This window comes from Oncorhynchus masou, chromosome 7 (genome assembly GCF_036934945.1).
Source record: "Oncorhynchus masou masou isolate Uvic2021 chromosome 7, UVic_Omas_1.1, whole genome shotgun sequence".
Lineage (NCBI taxonomy): Eukaryota > Metazoa > Chordata > Actinopteri > Salmoniformes > Salmonidae > Oncorhynchus > Oncorhynchus masou.
Genome location: NC_088218.1, coordinates 16,882,700 through 16,900,566, shown reverse-complemented (window position 1 = coordinate 16,900,566; position 17,867 = coordinate 16,882,700). Strand labels below are relative to the sequence as shown.

Genomic DNA, 17,867 nt, shown 5'->3' with positions numbered 1-17,867 from the left:
TTTTTAACATTCTGCAAAAACAGCTAGTTGATGAGAGGTTGAAAGAGAATTGCACAAATTTCACAGGCGGGCCACAAACAGGCAAGGATAAGGATAAGCCTAATGATCATACTTGTTCACAAGAACGGAAATATAAAATAGCGGTACATAGTACGAATATATCAACATCAATCAGTGTTATTTATGGTAAGAAAGAGCTTGCTCATTGTTTATAAGAGTAGTTCCATTGTTCCTTTAGCGAATCCTAGTGGTGAGATTGTGTATATGCACCCTGGCCTGAAATAAATGGCTTAAGATAATGGAAATTATATACAGTTAACACGAGCAGTGAATAACTATCGTATTTTTAACATTCTGCAAAAACAGCTCGTTGACTAGAGGTTGAAAGAGAATTGCACGAATTTCACAGGCGGGCCACAAACAGGCAAATAACAAATGGCATCTCAGAACGCACAACTCATCGTTCGTTGTCACTGGATTGTATTGGTGGGAGAAAAAAAATATGGTCTGCAGGGTAATCGAACTCGATGCATCTAAAGTCAAGCCACGGGTCACAGGTGAGACCCCTTGTTAAACCCCCCCCCCCCCCCAAATATATCAAATAAAATACGATTGCGTTAAAAATAACCATTAAGCCATTTGCTAAGACTCCCCCCATTTTGACATGTGGAAGGGTTGTCACTCTCACCCTGATGGTTGCTGATACTTCCAGACACTTTTTCGGTCTTATCTGAGGTATTTTATCATTTATATCAGAATGGCCATATTCTGAGGCCACTTTAACGCTCAATCAATGACGATTTACTAGGCTTTTCCCGTTGACGGACATATTGAAGATAAATCAATGTCAGGAGTTTTTAATTGATAAAAACCAATGACTATTTGATGTTGAAAGTGCAAGTCAGTATTGTGCATTTACTGGTCTTTGCGGTGATCTCAGGAGGCCGAACCTATATCTACTTTTACCTAGTACCCTTTATTCCGACACCAGATGTAGCTTTTAACAGTCAGGATGGCCGAGCGGTCTAAGGCGCTGCGTTCAGGTCGCAGTCTCCCCTGGAGGCGTGGGTTCGAATCCCACTTCTGACACATTTTGAACGCCTGCATGTCATACTGCTTTGCAAGAACCAGTTGATCAATAAATGGCTTAAGATAATTGAAATAACACCTACTTAACGTGAATAAATGTCTTATTTTTAACATTCTGCAAAAACAGCTAGTTGATGAGAGGTTGAAAGAGAATTGCACAAATTTCACAGGCGGGCCACAAACAGGCAAGGATAAGGATAAGCCTAATGATCATACTTGTTCACAAGAACGGAAATATAAAATAGCGGTACATAGTACGAATATATCAACATCAATCAGTGTTATTTATGGTAAGAAAGAGCTTGCTCATTGTTTATAAGAGTAGTTCCATTGTTCCTTTAGCGAATCCTAGTGGTGAGATTGTGTATATGCACCCTGGCCTGAAATAAATGGCTTAAGATAATGGAAATTATATACAGTTAACACGAGCACTGAATAACTATCGTATTTTTAACATTCTGCAAAAACAGCTCGTTGACTAGAGGTTGAAAGAGAATTGCACGAATTTCACAGGCGGGCCACAAACAGGCAAATAACAAATGGCATCTCAGAACGCACAACTCATCGTTCGTTGTCACTGGATTGTATTGGTGGGAGAAAAAAATATGGTCTGCAGGGTAATCGAACTCGATGCATCTAAAGTCAAGCCACGGGTCACAGGTGAGACCCCTTGTTAAACCCCCCCCCAAATATATCAAATAAAATACGATTGCGTTAAAAATAACCATTAAGCCATTTGCTAAGACTCCCCCATTTTGACATGTGGAAGGGTTGTCACTCTCACCCTGATGGTTGCTGATACTTCCAGACACTTTTTCGGTCTTATCTGAGGTATTTTATCATTTATATCAGAATGGCCATATTCTGAGGCCACTTTAACGCTCAATCAATGACGATTTACTAGGCTTTTCCCGTTGACGGACATATTGAAGATAAATCAATGTCAGGAGTTTTTAATTGATAAAAACCAATGACTATTTGATGTTGAAAGTGCAAGTCAGTATTGTGCATTTACTGGTCTTTGCGGTGATCTCAGGAGGCCGAACCTATATCTACTTTTACCTAGTACCCTTTATTCCGACACCAGATGTAGCTTTTAACAGTCAGGATGGCCGAGCGGTCTAAGGCGCTGCGTTCAGGTCGCAGTCTCCCCTGGAGGCGTGGGTTCGAATCCCACTTCTGACACATTTTGAACGCCTGCATGTCATACTGCTTTGCAAGAACCAGTTGATCAATAAATGGCTTAAGATAATTGAAATAACACCTACTTAACGTGAATAAATGTCTTATTTTTAACATTCTGCAAAAACAGCTAGTTGATGAGAGGTTGAAAGAGAATTGCACAAATTTCACAGGCGGGCCACAAACAGGCAAGGATAAGGATAAGCCTAATGATCATACTTGTTCACAAGAACGGAAATATAAAATAGCGGTACATAGTACGAATATATCAACATCAATCAGTGTTATTTATGGTAAGAAAGAGCTTGCTCATTGTTTATAAGAGTAGTTCCATTGTTCCTTTAGCGAATCCTAGTGGTGAGATTGTGTATATGCACCCTGGCCTGAAATAAATGGCTTAAGATAATGGAAATTATATACAGTTAACACGAGCAGTGAATAACTATCGTATTTTTAACATTCTGCAAAAACAGCTCGTTGACTAGAGGTTGAAAGAGAATTGCACGAATTTCACAGGCGGGCCACAAACAGGCAAATAACAAATGGCATCTCAGAACGCACAACTCATCGTTCGTTGTCACTGGATTGTATTGGTGGGAGAAAAAAAATATGGTCTGCAGGGTAATCGAACTCGATGCATCTAAAGTCAAGCCACGGGTCACAGGTGAGACCCCTTGTTAAACCCCCCCCCAAATATATCAAATAAAATACGATTGCGTTAAAAATAACCATTAAGCCATTTGCTAAGACTCCCCCCATTTTGACATGTGGAAGGGTTGTCACTCTCACCCTGATGGTTGCTGATACTTCCAGACACTTTTTCGGTCTTATCTGAGGTATTTTATCATTTATATCAGAATGGCCATATTCTGAGGCCACTTTAACGCTCAATCAATGACGATTTACTAGGCTTTTCCCGTTGACGGACATATTGAAGATAAATCAATGTCAGGAGTTTTTAATTGATAAAAACCAATGACTATTTGATGTTGAAAGTGCAAGTCAGTATTGTGCATTTACTGGTCTTTGCGGTGATCTCAGGAGGCCGAACCTATATCTACTTTTACCTAGTACCCTTTATTCCGACACCAGATGTAGCTTTTAACAGTCAGGATGGCCGAGCGGTCTAAGGCGCTGCGTTCAGGTCGCAGTCTCCCCTGGAGGCGTGGGTTCGAATCCCACTTCTGACACATTTTGAACGCCTGCATGTCATACTGCTTTGCAAGAACCAGTTGATCAATAAATGGCTTAAGATAATTGAAATAACACCTACTTAACGTGAATAAATGTCTTATTTTTAACATTCTGCAAAAACAGCTAGTTGATGAGAGGTTGAAAGAGAATTGCACAAATTTCACAGGCGGGCCACAAACAGGCAAGGATAAGGATAAGCCTAATGATCATACTTGTTCACAAGAACGGAAATATAAAATAGCGGTACATAGTACGAATATATCAACATCAATCAGTGTTATTTATGGTAAGAAAGAGCTTGCTCATTGTTTATAAGAGTAGTTCCATTGTTCCTTTAGCGAATCCTAGTGGTGAGATTGTGTATATGCACCCTGGCCTGAAATAAATGGCTTAAGATAATGGAAATTATATACAGTTAACACGAGCACTGAATAACTATCGTATTTTTAACATTCTGCAAAAACAGCTCGTTGACTAGAGGTTGAAAGAGAATTGCACGAATTTCACAGGCGGGCCACAAACAGGCAAATAACAAATGGCATCTCAGAACGCACAACTCATCGTTCGTTGTCACTGGATTGTATTGGTGGGAGAAAAAAATATGGTCTGCAGGGTAATCGAACTCGATGCATCTAAAGTCAAGCCACGGGTCACAGGTGAGACCCCTTGTTAAACCCCCCCCCAAATATATCAAATAAAATACGATTGCGTTAAAAATAACCATTAAGCCATTTGCTAAGACTCCCCCATTTTGACATGTGGAAGGGTTGTCACTCTCACCCTGATGGTTGCTGATACTTCCAGACACTTTTTCGGTCTTATCTGAGGTATTTTATCATTTATATCAGAATGGCCATATTCTGAGGCCACTTTAACGCTCAATCAATGACGATTTACTAGGCTTTTCCCGTTGACGGACATATTGAAGATAAATCAATGTCAGGAGTTTTTAATTGATAAAAACCAATGACTATTTGATGTTGAAAGTGCAAGTCAGTATTGTGCATTTACTGGTCTTTGCGGTGATCTCAGGAGGCCGAACCTATATCTACTTTTACCTAGTACCCTTTATTCCGACACCAGATGTAGCTTTTAACAGTCAGGATGGCCGAGCGGTCTAAGGCGCTGCGTTCAGGTCGCAGTCTCCCTGGAGGCGTGGGTTCGAATCCCACTTCTGACACATTTTGAACGCCTGCATGTCATACTGCTTTGCAAGAACCAGTTGATCAATAAATGGCTTAAGATAATTGAAATAACACCTACTTAACGTGAATAAATGTCTTATTTTTAACATTCTGCAAAAACAGCTAGTTGATGAGAGGTTGAAAGAGAATTGCACAAATTTCACAGGCGGGCCACAAACAGGCAAGGATAAGGATAAGCCTAATGATCATACTTGTTCACAAGAACGGAAATATAAAATAGCGGTACATAGTACGAATATATCAACATCAATCAGTGTTATTTATGGTAAGAAAGAGCTTGCTCATTGTTTATAAGAGTAGTTCCATTGTTCCTTTAGCGAATCCTAGTGGTGAGATTGTGTATATGCACCCTGGCCTGAAATAAATGGCTTAAGATAATGGAAATTATATACAGTTAACACGAGCAGTGAATAACTATCGTATTTTTAACATTCTGCAAAAACAGCTCGTTGACTAGAGGTTGAAAGAGAATTGCACGAATTTCACAGGCGGGCCACAAACAGGCAAATAACAAATGGCATCTCAGAACGCACAACTCATCGTTCGTTGTCACTGGATTGTATTGGTGGGAGAAAAAAATATGGTCTGCAGGGTAATCGAACTCGATGCATCTAAAGTCAAGCCACGGGTCACAGGTGAGACCCCTTGTTAAACCCCCCCCCAAATATATCAAATAAAATACGATTGCGTTAAAAATAACCATTAAGCCATTTGCTAAGACTCCCCCATTTTGACATGTGGAAGGGTTGTCACTCTCACCCTGATGGTTGCTGATACTTCCAGACACTTTTTCGGTCTTATCTGAGGTATTTTATCATTTATATCAGAATGGCCATATTCTGAGGCCACTTTAACGCTCAATCAATGACGATTTACTAGGCTTTTCCCGTTGACGGACATATTGAAGATAAATCAATGTCAGGAGTTTTTAATTGATAAAAACCAATGACTATTTGATGTTGAAAGTGCAAGTCAGTATTGTGCATTTACTGGTCTTTGCGGTGATCTCAGGAGGCCGAACCTATATCTACTTTTACCTAGTACCCTTTATTCCGACACCAGATGTAGCTTTTAACAGTCAGGATGGCCGAGCGGTCTAAGGCGCTGCGTTCAGGTCGCAGTCTCCCCTGGAGGCGTGGGTTCGAATCCCACTTCTGACACATTTTGAACGCCTGCATGTCATACTGCTTTGCAAGAACCAGTTGATCAATAAATGGCTTAAGATAATTGAAATAACACCTACTTAACGTGAATAAATGTCTTATTTTTAACATTCTGCAAAAACAGCTAGTTGATGAGAGGTTGAAAGAGAATTGCACAAATTTCACAGGCGGGCCACAAACAGGCAAGGATAAGGATAAGCCTAATGATCATACTTGTTCACAAGAACGGAAATATAAAATAGCGGTACATAGTACGAATATATCAACATCAATCAGTGTTATTTATGGTAAGAAAGAGCTTGCTCATTGTTTATAAGAGTAGTTCCATTGTTCCTTTAGCGAATCCTAGTGGTGAGATTGTGTATATGCACCCTGGCCTGAAATAAATGGCTTAAGATAATGGAAATTATATACAGTTAACACGAGCAGTGAATAACTATCGTATTTTTAACATTCTGCAAAAACAGCTCGTTGACTAGAGGTTGAAAGAGAATTGCACGAATTTCACAGGCGGGCCACAAACAGGCAAATAACAAATGGCATCTCAGAACGCACAACTCATCGTTCGTTGTCACTGGATTGTATTGGTGGGAGAAAAAAATATGGTCTGCAGGGTAATCGAACTCGATGCATCTAAAGTCAAGCCACGGGTCACAGGTGAGACCCCTTGTTAAACCCCCCCCCAAATATATCAAATAAAATACGATTGCGTTAAAAATAACCATTAAGCCATTTGCTAAGACTCCCCCATTTTGACATGTGGAAGGGTTGTCACTCTCACCCTGATGGTTGCTGATACTTCCAGACACTTTTTCGGTCTTATCTGAGGTATTTTATCATTTATATCAGAATGGCCATATTCTGAGGCCACTTTAACGCTCAATCAATGACGATTTACTAGGCTTTTCCCGTTGACGGACATATTGAAGATAAATCAATGTCAGGAGTTTTTAATTGATAAAAACCAATGACTATTTGATGTTGAAAGTGCAAGTCAGTATTGTGCATTTACTGGTCTTTGCGGTGATCTCAGGAGGCCGAACCTATATCTACTTTTACCTAGTACCCTTTATTCCGACACCAGATGTAGCTTTTAACAGTCAGGATGGCCGAGCGGTCTAAGGCGCTGCGTTCAGGTCGCAGTCTCCCCTGGAGGCGTGGGTTCGAATCCCACTTCTGACACATTTTGAACGCCTGCATGTCATACTGCTTTGCAAGAACCAGTTGATCAATAAATGGCTTAAGATAATTGAAATAACACCTACTTAACGTGAATAAATGTCTTATTTTTAACATTCTGCAAAAACAGCTAGTTGATGAGAGGTTGAAAGAGAATTGCACAAATTTCACAGGCGGGCCACAAACAGGCAAGGATAAGGATAAGCCTAATGATCATACTTGTTCACAAGAACGGAAATATAAAATAGCGGTACATAGTACGAATATATCAACATCAATCAGTGTTATTTATGGTAAGAAAGAGCTTGCTCATTGTTTATAAGAGTAGTTCCATTGTTCCTTTAGCGAATCCTAGTGGTGAGATTGTGTATATGCACCCTGGCCTGAAATAAATGGCTTAAGATAATGGAAATTATATACAGTTAACACGAGCAGTGAATAACTATCGTATTTTTAACATTCTGCAAAAACAGCTCGTTGACTAGAGGTTGAAAGAGAATTGCACGAATTTCACAGGCGGGCCACAAACAGGCAAATAACAAATGGCATCTCAGAACGCACAACTCATCGTTCGTTGTCACTGGATTGTATTGGTGGGAGAAAAAAATATGGTCTGCAGGGTAATCGAACTCGATGCATCTAAAGTCAAGCCACGGGTCACAGGTGAGACCCCTTGTTAAACCCCCCCCCAAATATATCAAATAAAATACGATTGCGTTAAAAATAACCATTAAGCCATTTGCTAAGACTCCCCCATTTTGACATGTGGAAGGGTTGTCACTCTCACCCTGATGGTTGCTGATACTTCCAGACACTTTTTCGGTCTTATCTGAGGTATTTTATCATTTATATCAGAATGGCCATATTCTGAGGCCACTTTAACGCTCAATCAATGACGATTTACTAGGCTTTTCCCGTTGACGGACATATTGAAGATAAATCAATGTCAGGAGTTTTTAATTGATAAAAACCAATGACTATTTGATGTTGAAAGTGCAAGTCAGTATTGTGCATTTACTGGTCTTTGCGGTGATCTCAGGAGGCCGAACCTATATCTACTTTTACCTAGTACCCTTTATTCCGACACCAGATGTAGCTTTTAACAGTCAGGATGGCCGAGCGGTCTAAGGCGCTGCGTTCAGGTCGCAGTCTCCCCTGGAGGCGTGGGTTCGAATCCCACTTCTGACACATTTTGAACGCCTGCATGTCATACTGCTTTGCAAGAACCAGTTGATCAATAAATGGCTTAAGATAATTGAAATAACACCTACTTAACGTGAATAAATGTCTTATTTTTAACATTCTGCAAAAACAGCTAGTTGATGAGAGGTTGAAAGAGAATTGCACAAATTTCACAGGCGGGCCACAAACAGGCAAGGATAAGGATAAGCCTAATGATCATACTTGTTCACAAGAACGGAAATATAAAATAGCGGTACATAGTACGAATATATCAACATCAATCAGTGTTATTTATGGTAAGAAAGAGCTTGCTCATTGTTTATAAGAGTAGTTCCATTGTTCCTTTAGCGAATCCTAGTGGTGAGATTGTGTATATGCACCCTGGCCTGAAATAAATGGCTTAAGATAATGGAAATTATATACAGTTAACACGAGCAGTGAATAACTATCGTATTTTTAACATTCTGCAAAAACAGCTCGTTGACTAGAGGTTGAAAGAGAATTGCACGAATTTCACAGGCGGGCCACAAACAGGCAAATAACAAATGGCATCTCAGAACGCACAACTCATCGTTCGTTGTCACTGGATTGTATTGCTGGGAGAAAAAAATATGGTCTGCAGGGTAATCGAACTCGATGCATCTAAAGTCAAGCCACGGGTCACAGGTGAGACCCCTTGTTAAACCCCCCAAATATATCAAATAAAATACGATTGCGTTAAAAATAACCATTAAGCCATTTGCTAAGACTCCCCCCATTTTGACATGTGGAAGGGTTGTCACTCTCACCCTGATGGTTGCTGATACTTCCAGACACTTTTTCGGTCTTATCTGAGGTATTTTATCATTTATATCAGAATGGCCATATTCTGAGGCCACTTTAACGCTCAATCAATGACGATTTACTAGGCTTTTCCCGTTGACGGACATATTGAAGATAAATCAATGTCAGGAGTTTTTAATTGATAAAAACCAATGACTATTTGATGTTGAAAGTGCAAGTCAGTATTGTGCATTTACTGGTCTTTGCGGTGATCTCAGGAGGCCGAACCTATATCTACTTTTACCTAGTACCCTTTATTCCGACACCAGATGTAGCTTTTAACAGTCAGGATGGCCGAGCGGTCTAAGGCGCTGCGTTCAGGTTGCAGTCTCCCCTGGAGGCGTGGGTTCGAATCCCACTTCTGACACATTTTGAACGCCTGCATGTCATACTGCTTTGCAAGAACCAGTTGATCAATAAATGGCTTAAGATAATGGAAATAACACCTACTTAACGTGAATAAATGTCTTAATTTTAACATTCTGCAAAAACAGCTAGATGATGAGAGGTTGAAAGAGAATTGCACAAATTTCACAGGCGGGCCACAAACAGGCAAGGATAAGGATAAGCCTAATGATCATACTTGTTCACAAGAACGGAAATATAAAATAGCGGTACATAGTACGAATATATCAACATCAATCAGTGTTATTTATGGTAAGAAAGAGCTTGCTCATTGTTTATAAGAGTAGTTCCATTGTTCCTTTAGCGAATCCTAGTGGTGAGATTGTGTATATGCACCCTGGCCTGAAATAAATGGCTTAAGATAATGGAAATTATATACAGTTAACACGAGCACTGAATAACTATCGTATTTTTAACATTCTGCAAAAACAGCTCGTTGACTAGAGGTTGAAAGAGAATTGCACGAATTTCACAGGCGGGCCACAAACAGGCAAATAACAAATGGCATCTCAGAACGCACAACTCATCGTTCGTTGTCACTGGATTGTTTGGTGGGAGAAAAAAATATGGTCTGCAGGGTAATCGAACTCGATGCATCTAAAGTCAAGCCACGGGTCACAGGTGAGACCCCTTGTTAAACCCCCCCCAAATATATCAAATAAAATACGATTGCGTTAAAAATAACCATTAAGCCATTTGCTAAGACTCCCCCATTTTGACATGTGGAAGGGTTGTCACTCTCACCCTGATGGTTGCTGATACTTCCAGACACTTTTTCGGTCTTATCTGAGGTATTTTATCATTTATATCAGAATGGCCATATTCTGAGGCCACTTTAACGCTCAATCAATGACGATTTACTAGGCTTTTCCCGTTGACGGACATATTGAAGATAAATCAATGTCAGGAGTTTTTAATTGATAAAAACCAATGACTATTTGATGTTGAAAGTGCAAGTCAGTATTGTGCATTTACTGGTCTTTGCGGTGATCTCAGGAGGCCGAACCTATATCTACTTTTACCTAGTACCCTTTATTCTGACACCAGATGTAGCTTTTAACAGTCAGGATGGCCGAGCGGTCTAAGGCGCTGCGTTCAGGTTGCAGTCTCCCCTGGAGGCGTGGGTTCGAATCCCACTTCTGACATATTTTGAACGCCTGCATGTCATACTGCTTTGCAAGAACCATTTGATCAATAAATGGCTTAAGATAATGGAAATAACACCTACTTAACGTGAATAAATGTCTTAATTTTAACATTCTGCAAAAACAGCTAGATGATGAGAGGTTGAAAGAGAATTGCACAAATTTCACAGGCGGGCCACAAACAGGCAAGGATAAGGATAAGCCTAATGATCATACTTGTTCACAAGAACGGAAATATAAAATAGCGGTACATAGTACGAATATATCAACATCAATCAGTGTTATTTATGGTAAGAAAGAGCTTGCTCATTGTTTATAAGAGTAGTTCCATTGTTCCTTTAGCGAATCCTAGTGGTGAGATTGTGTATATGCACCCTGGCCTGAAATAAATGGCTTAAGATAATGGAAATTATATACAGTTAACACGAGCAGTGAATAACTATCGTATTTTTAACATTCTGCAAAAACAGCTCGTTGACTAGAGGTTGAAAGAGAATTGCACGAATTTCACAGGCGGGCCACAAACAGGCAAATAACAAATGGCATCTCAGAACGCACAACTCATCGTTCGTTGTCACTGGATTGTATTGGTGGGAGAAAAAAAATATGGTCTGCAGGTTAATCGAACTCGATGCATCTAAAGTCAAGCCACGGGTCACAGGTGAGACCCCTTGTTAAACCCTCCCCCCCCCAAATATATCAAATAAAATACGATTGCGTTAAAAATAACCATTAAGCCATTTGCTAAGACTCCCCCATTTTGACATGTAGAAGGGTTGTCACTCTCACCCTGATGGTTGCTGATACTTCCAGACACTTTTCGGTCTTATCTGAGGTATTTTATCATTTATATCAGAATGGCCATATTCTGAGGCCACTTTAACGCTCAATCAATGATGATTTACTAGGCTTTTCCCGTTGACGGACATATTGAAGATAAATCAATGTCAGGAGTTTTTAATTGATAAAAACCAATGACTATTTGATGTTGAAAGTGCAAGTCAGTATTGTGCATTTACTGGTCTTTGCGGTGATCTCAGGAGGCCGAACCTATATCTACTTTTACCTAGTACCCTTTATTCCGACACCAGATGTAGCTTTTAACAGTCAGGATGGCCGAGCGGTCTAAGGCGCTGCGTTCAGGTCGCAGTCTCCCCTGGAGGCGTGGGTTTGAATCCCACTTCTGACACATTTTGAACGCTGCATGTCATACTGCTTTGCAAGAACCAGTTGATCAATAAATGGCTTAAGATAATGGAAATAACACCTACTTAACGTGAATAAATGTCTTAATTTTAACATTCTGCAAAAACAGCTAGATGATGAGAGGTTGAAAGAGAATTGCACAAATTTCACAGGCGGGCCACAAACAGGCAAGGATAAGGATAAGCCTAATGATCATACTTGTTCACAAGAACGGAAATATAAAATAGCGGTACATAGTACGAATATATCAACATCAATCAGTGTTATTTATGGTAAGAAAGAGCTTGCTCATTGTTTATAAGAGTAGTTCCATTGTTCCTTTAGCGAATCCTAGTGGTGAGATTGTGTATATGCACCCTGGCCTGAAATAAATGGCTTAAGATAATGGAAATTATATACAGTTAACACGAGCAGTGAATAACTATCGTATTTTTAACATTCTGCAAAAACAGCTCGTTGACTAGAGGTTGAAAGAGAATTGCACGAATTTCACAGGCGGGCCACAAACAGGCAAATAACAAATGGCATCTCAGAACGCACAACTCATCGTTCGTTGTCACTGGATTGTTTTGGTGGGAGAAAAAAAATATGGTCTGCAGGGTAATCGAACTCGATGCATCTAAAGTCAAGCCACGGGTCACAGGTGAGACCCCTTGTTAAACCCCCCCCCCAAATATATCAAATAAAATACGATTGCGTTAAAAATAACCATTAAGCCATTTGCTAAGACTCCCCCCATTTTGACATGTGGAAGGGTTGTCACTCTCACCCTGATGGTTGCTGATACTTCCAGACACTTTTTCGGTCTTATCTGAGGTATTTTATCATTTATATCAGAATGGCCATATTCTGAGGCCACTTTAACGCTCAATCAATGATGATTTACTAGGCTTTTCCCGTTGACGGACATATTGAAGATAAATCAATGTCAGGAGTTTTTAATTGATAAAAACCAATGACTATTTGATGTTGAAAGTGCAAGTCAGTATTGTGCATTTACTGGTCTTTGCGGTGATCTCAGGAGGCCGAACCTATATCTACTTTTACCTAGTACCCTTTATTCCGACACCAGATGTAGCTTTTAACAGTCAGGATGGCCGAGCGGTCTAAGGCGCTGCGTTCAGGTCGCAGTCTCCCCTGGAGGCGTGGGTTTGAATCCCACTTCTGACACATTTTGAACGCCTGCATGTCATACTGCTTTGCAAGAACCAGTTGATCAATAAATGGCTTAAGATAATGGAAATAACACCTACTTAACGTGAATAAATGTCTTAATTTTAACATTCTGCAAAAACAGCTAGATGATGAGAGGTTGAAAGAGAATTGCACAAATTTCACAGGCGGGCCACAAACAGGCAAGGATAAGGATAAGCCTAATGATCATACTTGTTCACAAGAACGGAAATATAAAATAGCGGTACATAGTACGAATATATCAACATCAATCAGTGTTATTTATGGTAAGAAAGAGCTTGCTCATTGTTTATAAGAGTAGTTCCATTGTTCCTTTAGCTAATCCTAGTGGTGAGATTGTGTATATGCACCCTGGCCTGAAATAAATGGCTTAAGATAATGGAAATTATATACAGTTAACACGAGCAGTGAATAACTATCGTATTTTTAACATTCTGCAAAAACAGCTCGTTGACTAGAGGTTGAAAGAGAATTGCACGAATTTCACAGGCGGGCCACAAACAGGCAAATAACAAATGGCATCTCAGAACGCACAACTCATCGTTCGTTGTCACTGGATTGTATTGGTGGGAGAAAAAAAATATGGTCTGCAGGGTAATCGAACTCGATGCATCTAAAGTCACGCCACGGGTCACAGGTGAGACCCCTTGTTAAACCCTTCCCCCCAAATATATCAAATAAAATAATACGATTGCGTTAAAAATAACCATTAAGCCATTTGCTAAGACTCCCCCCATTTTGACATGTGGAAGGGTTGTCACTCTCACCCTGATGGTTGCTGATACTTCCAGACACTTTTTCGGTCTTATCTGAGGTATTTTATCATTTATATCAGAATGGCCATATTCTGAGGCCACTTTAACGCTCAATCAATTACGATTTACTAGGCTTTTCCCGTTGACGGACATATTGAAGATAAATCAATGTCAGGAGTTTTTAATTGATAAAAACCAATGACTATTTGATGTTGAAAGTGCAAGTCAGTATTGTGCATTTACTGGTCTTTGCGGTGATCTCAGGAGGCCGAACCTATATCTACTTTTACCTAGTACCCTTTATTCCGACACCAGATTCAGCTTTTAACAGTCAGGATGGCCGAGCGGTCTAAGGCGCTGCGTTTAGGTCGCAGTCTCCCCTGGAGGCGTGGGTTCGAATCCCACTTCTGACACATTTTGAACGCCTGCATGTCATACTGCTTTGCAAGAACCAGTTGATCAATAAATGGCTTAAGATAATGGAAATAACACCTACTTAACGTGAATAAATGTCTTAATTTTAACATTCTGCAAAAACAGCTAGATTATGTGAGGTTGAAAGAGAATTGCACAAATTTCACAGGCGGGCCACAAACAGGCAAGGATAAGGATAAGCCTAATGATCATACTTGTTCACAAGAACGGAAATATAAAATAGCGGTACATAGTACGAATATATCAACATCAATCAGTGTTATTTATGGTAAGAAAGAGCTTGCTCATTGTTTATAAGAGTAGTTCCATTGTTCCTTTAGCGAATCCTAGTGGTGAGATTGTGCATATGCACCCTGGCCTGAAATAAATGGCTTAAGATAATGGAAATTATATACAGTTAACACGAGCAGTGAATAACTATCGTATTTTTAACATTCTGCAAAAACAGCTCGTTGACTAGAGGTTGAAAGAGAATTGCACGAATTTCACAGGCGGGCCACAAACAGGCAAATAACAAATGGCATCTCAGAACGCACAACTCATCGTTCGTTGTCACTGGATTGTATTGGTGGGAGAAAAAAATATGGTCTGCAGGGTAATCGAACTCGATGCATCTAAAGTCAAGCCACGGGTCACAGGTGAGACCCCTTGTTAAACCCCCCCCCCAAATATATCAAATAAAATACGATTGCGTTAAAAATAACCATTAAGCCATTTGCTAAGACTCCCCCATTTTGACATGTGGAAGGGTTGTCACTCTCACCCTGATGGTTGCTGATACTTCCAGACACTTTTTCGGTCTTATCTGAGGTATTTTATCATTTATATCAGAATGGCCATATTCTGAGGCCACTTTAACGCTCAATCAATGACGATTTACTAGGCTTTTCCCGTTGACGGACATATTGAAGATAAATCAATGTCAGGAGTTTTTAATTGATAAAAACCAATGACTATTTGATGTTGAAAGTGCAAGTCAGTATTGTGCATTTACTGGTCTTTGCGGTGATCTCAGGAGGCCGAACCTATATCTACTTTTACCTAGTACCCTTTATTCCGACACCAGATGTAGCTTTTAACAGTCAGGATGGCCGAGCGGTCTAAGGCGCTGCGTTCAGGTCGCAGTCTCCCCTGGAGGCGTGGGTTTGAATCCCACTTCTGACACATTTTGAACGCCTGCATGTCATACTGCTTTGCAAGAACCAGTTGATCAATAAATGGCTTAAGATAATGGAAATAACACCTACTTAACGTGAATAAATGTCTTAATTTTAACATTCTGCAAAAACAGCTAGATGATGAGAGGTTGAAAGAGAATTGCACAAATTTCACAGGCGGGCCACAAACAGGCAAGGATAAGGATAAGCCTAATGATCATACTTGTTCACAAGAACGGAAATATAAAATAGCGGTACATAGTACGAATATATCAACATCAATCAGTGTTATTTATGGTAAGAAAGAGCTTGCTCATTGTTTATAAGAGTAGTTCCATTGTTCCTTTAGCTAATCCTAGTGGTGAGATTGTGTATATGCACCCTGGCCTGAAATAAATGGCTTAAGATAATGGAAATTATATACAGTTAACACGAGCAGTGAATAACTATCGTATTTTTAACATTCTGCAAAAACAGCTCGTTGACTAGAGGTTGAAAGAGAATTGCACGAATTTCACAGGCGGGCCACAAACAGGCAAATAACAAATGGCATCTCAGAACGCACAACTCATCGTTCGTTGTCACTGGATTGTATTGGTGGGAGAAAAAAATATGGTCTGCAGGGTAATCGAACTCGATGCATCTAAAGTCACGCCACGGGTCACAGGTGAGACCCCTTGTTAAACCCTTCCCCCCCCAAATATATCAAATAAAATACGATTGCGTTAAAAATAACCATTAAGCCATTTGCTAAGACTCCCCCCATTTTGACATGTGGAAGGGTTGTCACTCTCACCCTGATGGTTGCTGATACTTCCACACACTTTTTCGGTCTTATCTGAGGTATTTTATCATTTATATCAGAATGGCCATATTCTGAGGCCACTTTAACGCTCAATCAATGACGATTTACTAGGCTTTTCCCGTTGACGGACATATTGAAGATAAATCAATGTCAGGAGTTTTTAATTGATAAAAACCAATGACTATTTGATGTTGAAAGTGCAAGTCAGTATTGTGCATTTACTGGTCTTTGCGGTGATCTCAGGAGGCCGAACCTATATCTACTTTTACCTAGTACCCTTTATTCCGACACCAGATTCAGCTTTTAACAGTCAGGATGGCCGAGCGGTCTAAGGCGCTGCGTTTAGGTCGCAGTCTCCCCTGGAGGCGTGGGTTCGAATCCCACTTCTGACACATTTTGAACGCCTGCATGTCATACTGCTTTGCAAGAACCAGTTGATCAATAAATGGCTTAAGATAATGGAAATAACACCTACTTAACGTGAATAAATGTCTTAATTTTAACATTCTGCAAAAACAGCTAGATTATGTGAGGTTGAAAGAGAATTGCACAAATTTCACAGGCGGGCCACAAACAGGCAAGGATAAGGATAAGCCTAATGATCATACTTGTTCACAAGAACGGAAATATAAAATAGCGGTACATAGTACGAATATATCAACATCAATCAGTGTTATTTATGGTAAGAAAGAGCTTGCTCATTGTTTATAAGAGTAGTTCCATTGTTCCTTTAGCGAATCCTAGTGGTGAGATTGTGCATATGCACCCTGGCCTGAAATAAATGGCTTAAGATAATGGAAATTATATACAGTTAACACGAGCAGTGAATAACTATCGTATTTTTAACATTCTGCAAAAACAGCTCGTTGACTAGAGGTTGAAAGAGAATTGCACGAATTTCACAGGCGGGCCACAAACAGGCAAATAACAAATGGCATCTCAGAACGCACAACTCATCGTTCGTTGTCACTGGATTGTATTGGTGGGAGAAAAAAATATGGTCTGCAGGGTAATCGAACTCGATGCATCTAAAGTCAAGCCACGGGTCACAGGTGAGACCCCTTGTTAAACCCCCCAAATATATCAAATAAAATACGATTGCGTTAAAAATAACCATTAAGCCATTTGCTAAGACTCCCCCATTTTGACATGTGGAAGGGTTGTCACTCTCACCCTGATGGTTGCTGATACTTCCAGACACTTTTTCGGTCTTATCTGAGGTATTTTATCATTTATATCAGAATGGCCATATTCTGAGGCCACTTTAACGCTCAATCAATGACGATTTACTAGGCTTTTCCCGTTGACGGACATATTGAAGATAAATCAATGTCAGGAGTTTTTAATTGATAAAAACCAATGACTATTTGATGTTGAAAGTGCAAGTCAGTATTGTGCATTTACTGGTCTTTGCGGTGATCTCAGGAGGCCGAACCTATATCTACTTTTACCTAGTACCCTTTATTCCGACACCAGATGTAGCTTTTAACAGTCAGGATGGCCGAGCGGTCTAAGGCGCTGCGTTCAGGTCGCAGTCTCCCCTGGAGGCGTGGGTTTGAATCCCACTTCTGACACATTTTGAACGCCTGCATGTCATACTGCTTTGCAAGAACCAGTTGATCAATAAATGGCTTAAGATAATGGAAATAACACCTACTTAACGTGAATAAATGTCTTAATTTTAACATTCTGCAAAAACAGCTAGATGATGAGAGGTTGAAAGAGAATTGCACAAATTTCACAGGCGGG

General features: G+C 40.0%; 15 non-coding genes across 15 annotated transcripts; all 15 read left to right on the top strand.

The window, feature by feature from the left end:
- The first annotated feature begins 1,006 nt into the window (after nucleotides 1-1,006).
- trnal-cag (transfer RNA leucine (anticodon CAG)) lies at nucleotides 1,007-1,089 on the top strand. The gene has a single exon. It is a non-coding gene; the product is annotated as a tRNA-Leu (tRNA).
- Nucleotides 1,090-2,191: 1,102 nt separating this feature from the next.
- On the top strand, nucleotides 2,192-2,274 carry trnal-cag (transfer RNA leucine (anticodon CAG)). Its single transcript has one exon. It is a non-coding gene; the product is annotated as a tRNA-Leu (tRNA).
- A 1,104-nt stretch (nucleotides 2,275-3,378) lies between these two features.
- Nucleotides 3,379-3,461, top strand: trnal-cag (transfer RNA leucine (anticodon CAG)). Its single transcript has one exon. It is a non-coding gene; the product is annotated as a tRNA-Leu (tRNA).
- A 1,102-nt stretch (nucleotides 3,462-4,563) lies between these two features.
- On the top strand, nucleotides 4,564-4,645 carry trnal-cag (transfer RNA leucine (anticodon CAG)). The gene has a single exon. It is a non-coding gene; the product is annotated as a tRNA-Leu (tRNA).
- Nucleotides 4,646-5,747: 1,102 nt separating this feature from the next.
- trnal-cag (transfer RNA leucine (anticodon CAG)) lies at nucleotides 5,748-5,830 on the top strand. The gene has a single exon. It is a non-coding gene; the product is annotated as a tRNA-Leu (tRNA).
- Nucleotides 5,831-6,932: 1,102 nt separating this feature from the next.
- On the top strand, nucleotides 6,933-7,015 carry trnal-cag (transfer RNA leucine (anticodon CAG)). The gene has a single exon. It is a non-coding gene; the product is annotated as a tRNA-Leu (tRNA).
- Nucleotides 7,016-8,117: 1,102 nt separating this feature from the next.
- Nucleotides 8,118-8,200, top strand: trnal-cag (transfer RNA leucine (anticodon CAG)). Its single transcript has one exon. It is a non-coding gene; the product is annotated as a tRNA-Leu (tRNA).
- A 1,100-nt stretch (nucleotides 8,201-9,300) lies between these two features.
- Nucleotides 9,301-9,383, top strand: trnal-cag (transfer RNA leucine (anticodon CAG)). Its single transcript has one exon. It is a non-coding gene; the product is annotated as a tRNA-Leu (tRNA).
- Nucleotides 9,384-10,483: 1,100 nt separating this feature from the next.
- On the top strand, nucleotides 10,484-10,566 carry trnal-cag (transfer RNA leucine (anticodon CAG)). Its single transcript has one exon. It is a non-coding gene; the product is annotated as a tRNA-Leu (tRNA).
- Nucleotides 10,567-11,672: 1,106 nt separating this feature from the next.
- Nucleotides 11,673-11,755, top strand: trnal-cag (transfer RNA leucine (anticodon CAG)). Its single transcript has one exon. It is a non-coding gene; the product is annotated as a tRNA-Leu (tRNA).
- Nucleotides 11,756-12,859: 1,104 nt separating this feature from the next.
- trnal-cag (transfer RNA leucine (anticodon CAG)) lies at nucleotides 12,860-12,942 on the top strand. The gene has a single exon. It is a non-coding gene; the product is annotated as a tRNA-Leu (tRNA).
- A 1,109-nt stretch (nucleotides 12,943-14,051) lies between these two features.
- trnal-uag (transfer RNA leucine (anticodon UAG)) lies at nucleotides 14,052-14,134 on the top strand. The gene has a single exon. It is a non-coding gene; the product is annotated as a tRNA-Leu (tRNA).
- A 1,103-nt stretch (nucleotides 14,135-15,237) lies between these two features.
- trnal-cag (transfer RNA leucine (anticodon CAG)) lies at nucleotides 15,238-15,320 on the top strand. The gene has a single exon. It is a non-coding gene; the product is annotated as a tRNA-Leu (tRNA).
- Nucleotides 15,321-16,427: 1,107 nt separating this feature from the next.
- Nucleotides 16,428-16,510, top strand: trnal-uag (transfer RNA leucine (anticodon UAG)). Its single transcript has one exon. It is a non-coding gene; the product is annotated as a tRNA-Leu (tRNA).
- Nucleotides 16,511-17,609: 1,099 nt separating this feature from the next.
- trnal-cag (transfer RNA leucine (anticodon CAG)) lies at nucleotides 17,610-17,692 on the top strand. The gene has a single exon. It is a non-coding gene; the product is annotated as a tRNA-Leu (tRNA).
- The last annotated feature ends 175 nt before the right edge of the window (nucleotides 17,693-17,867 follow it).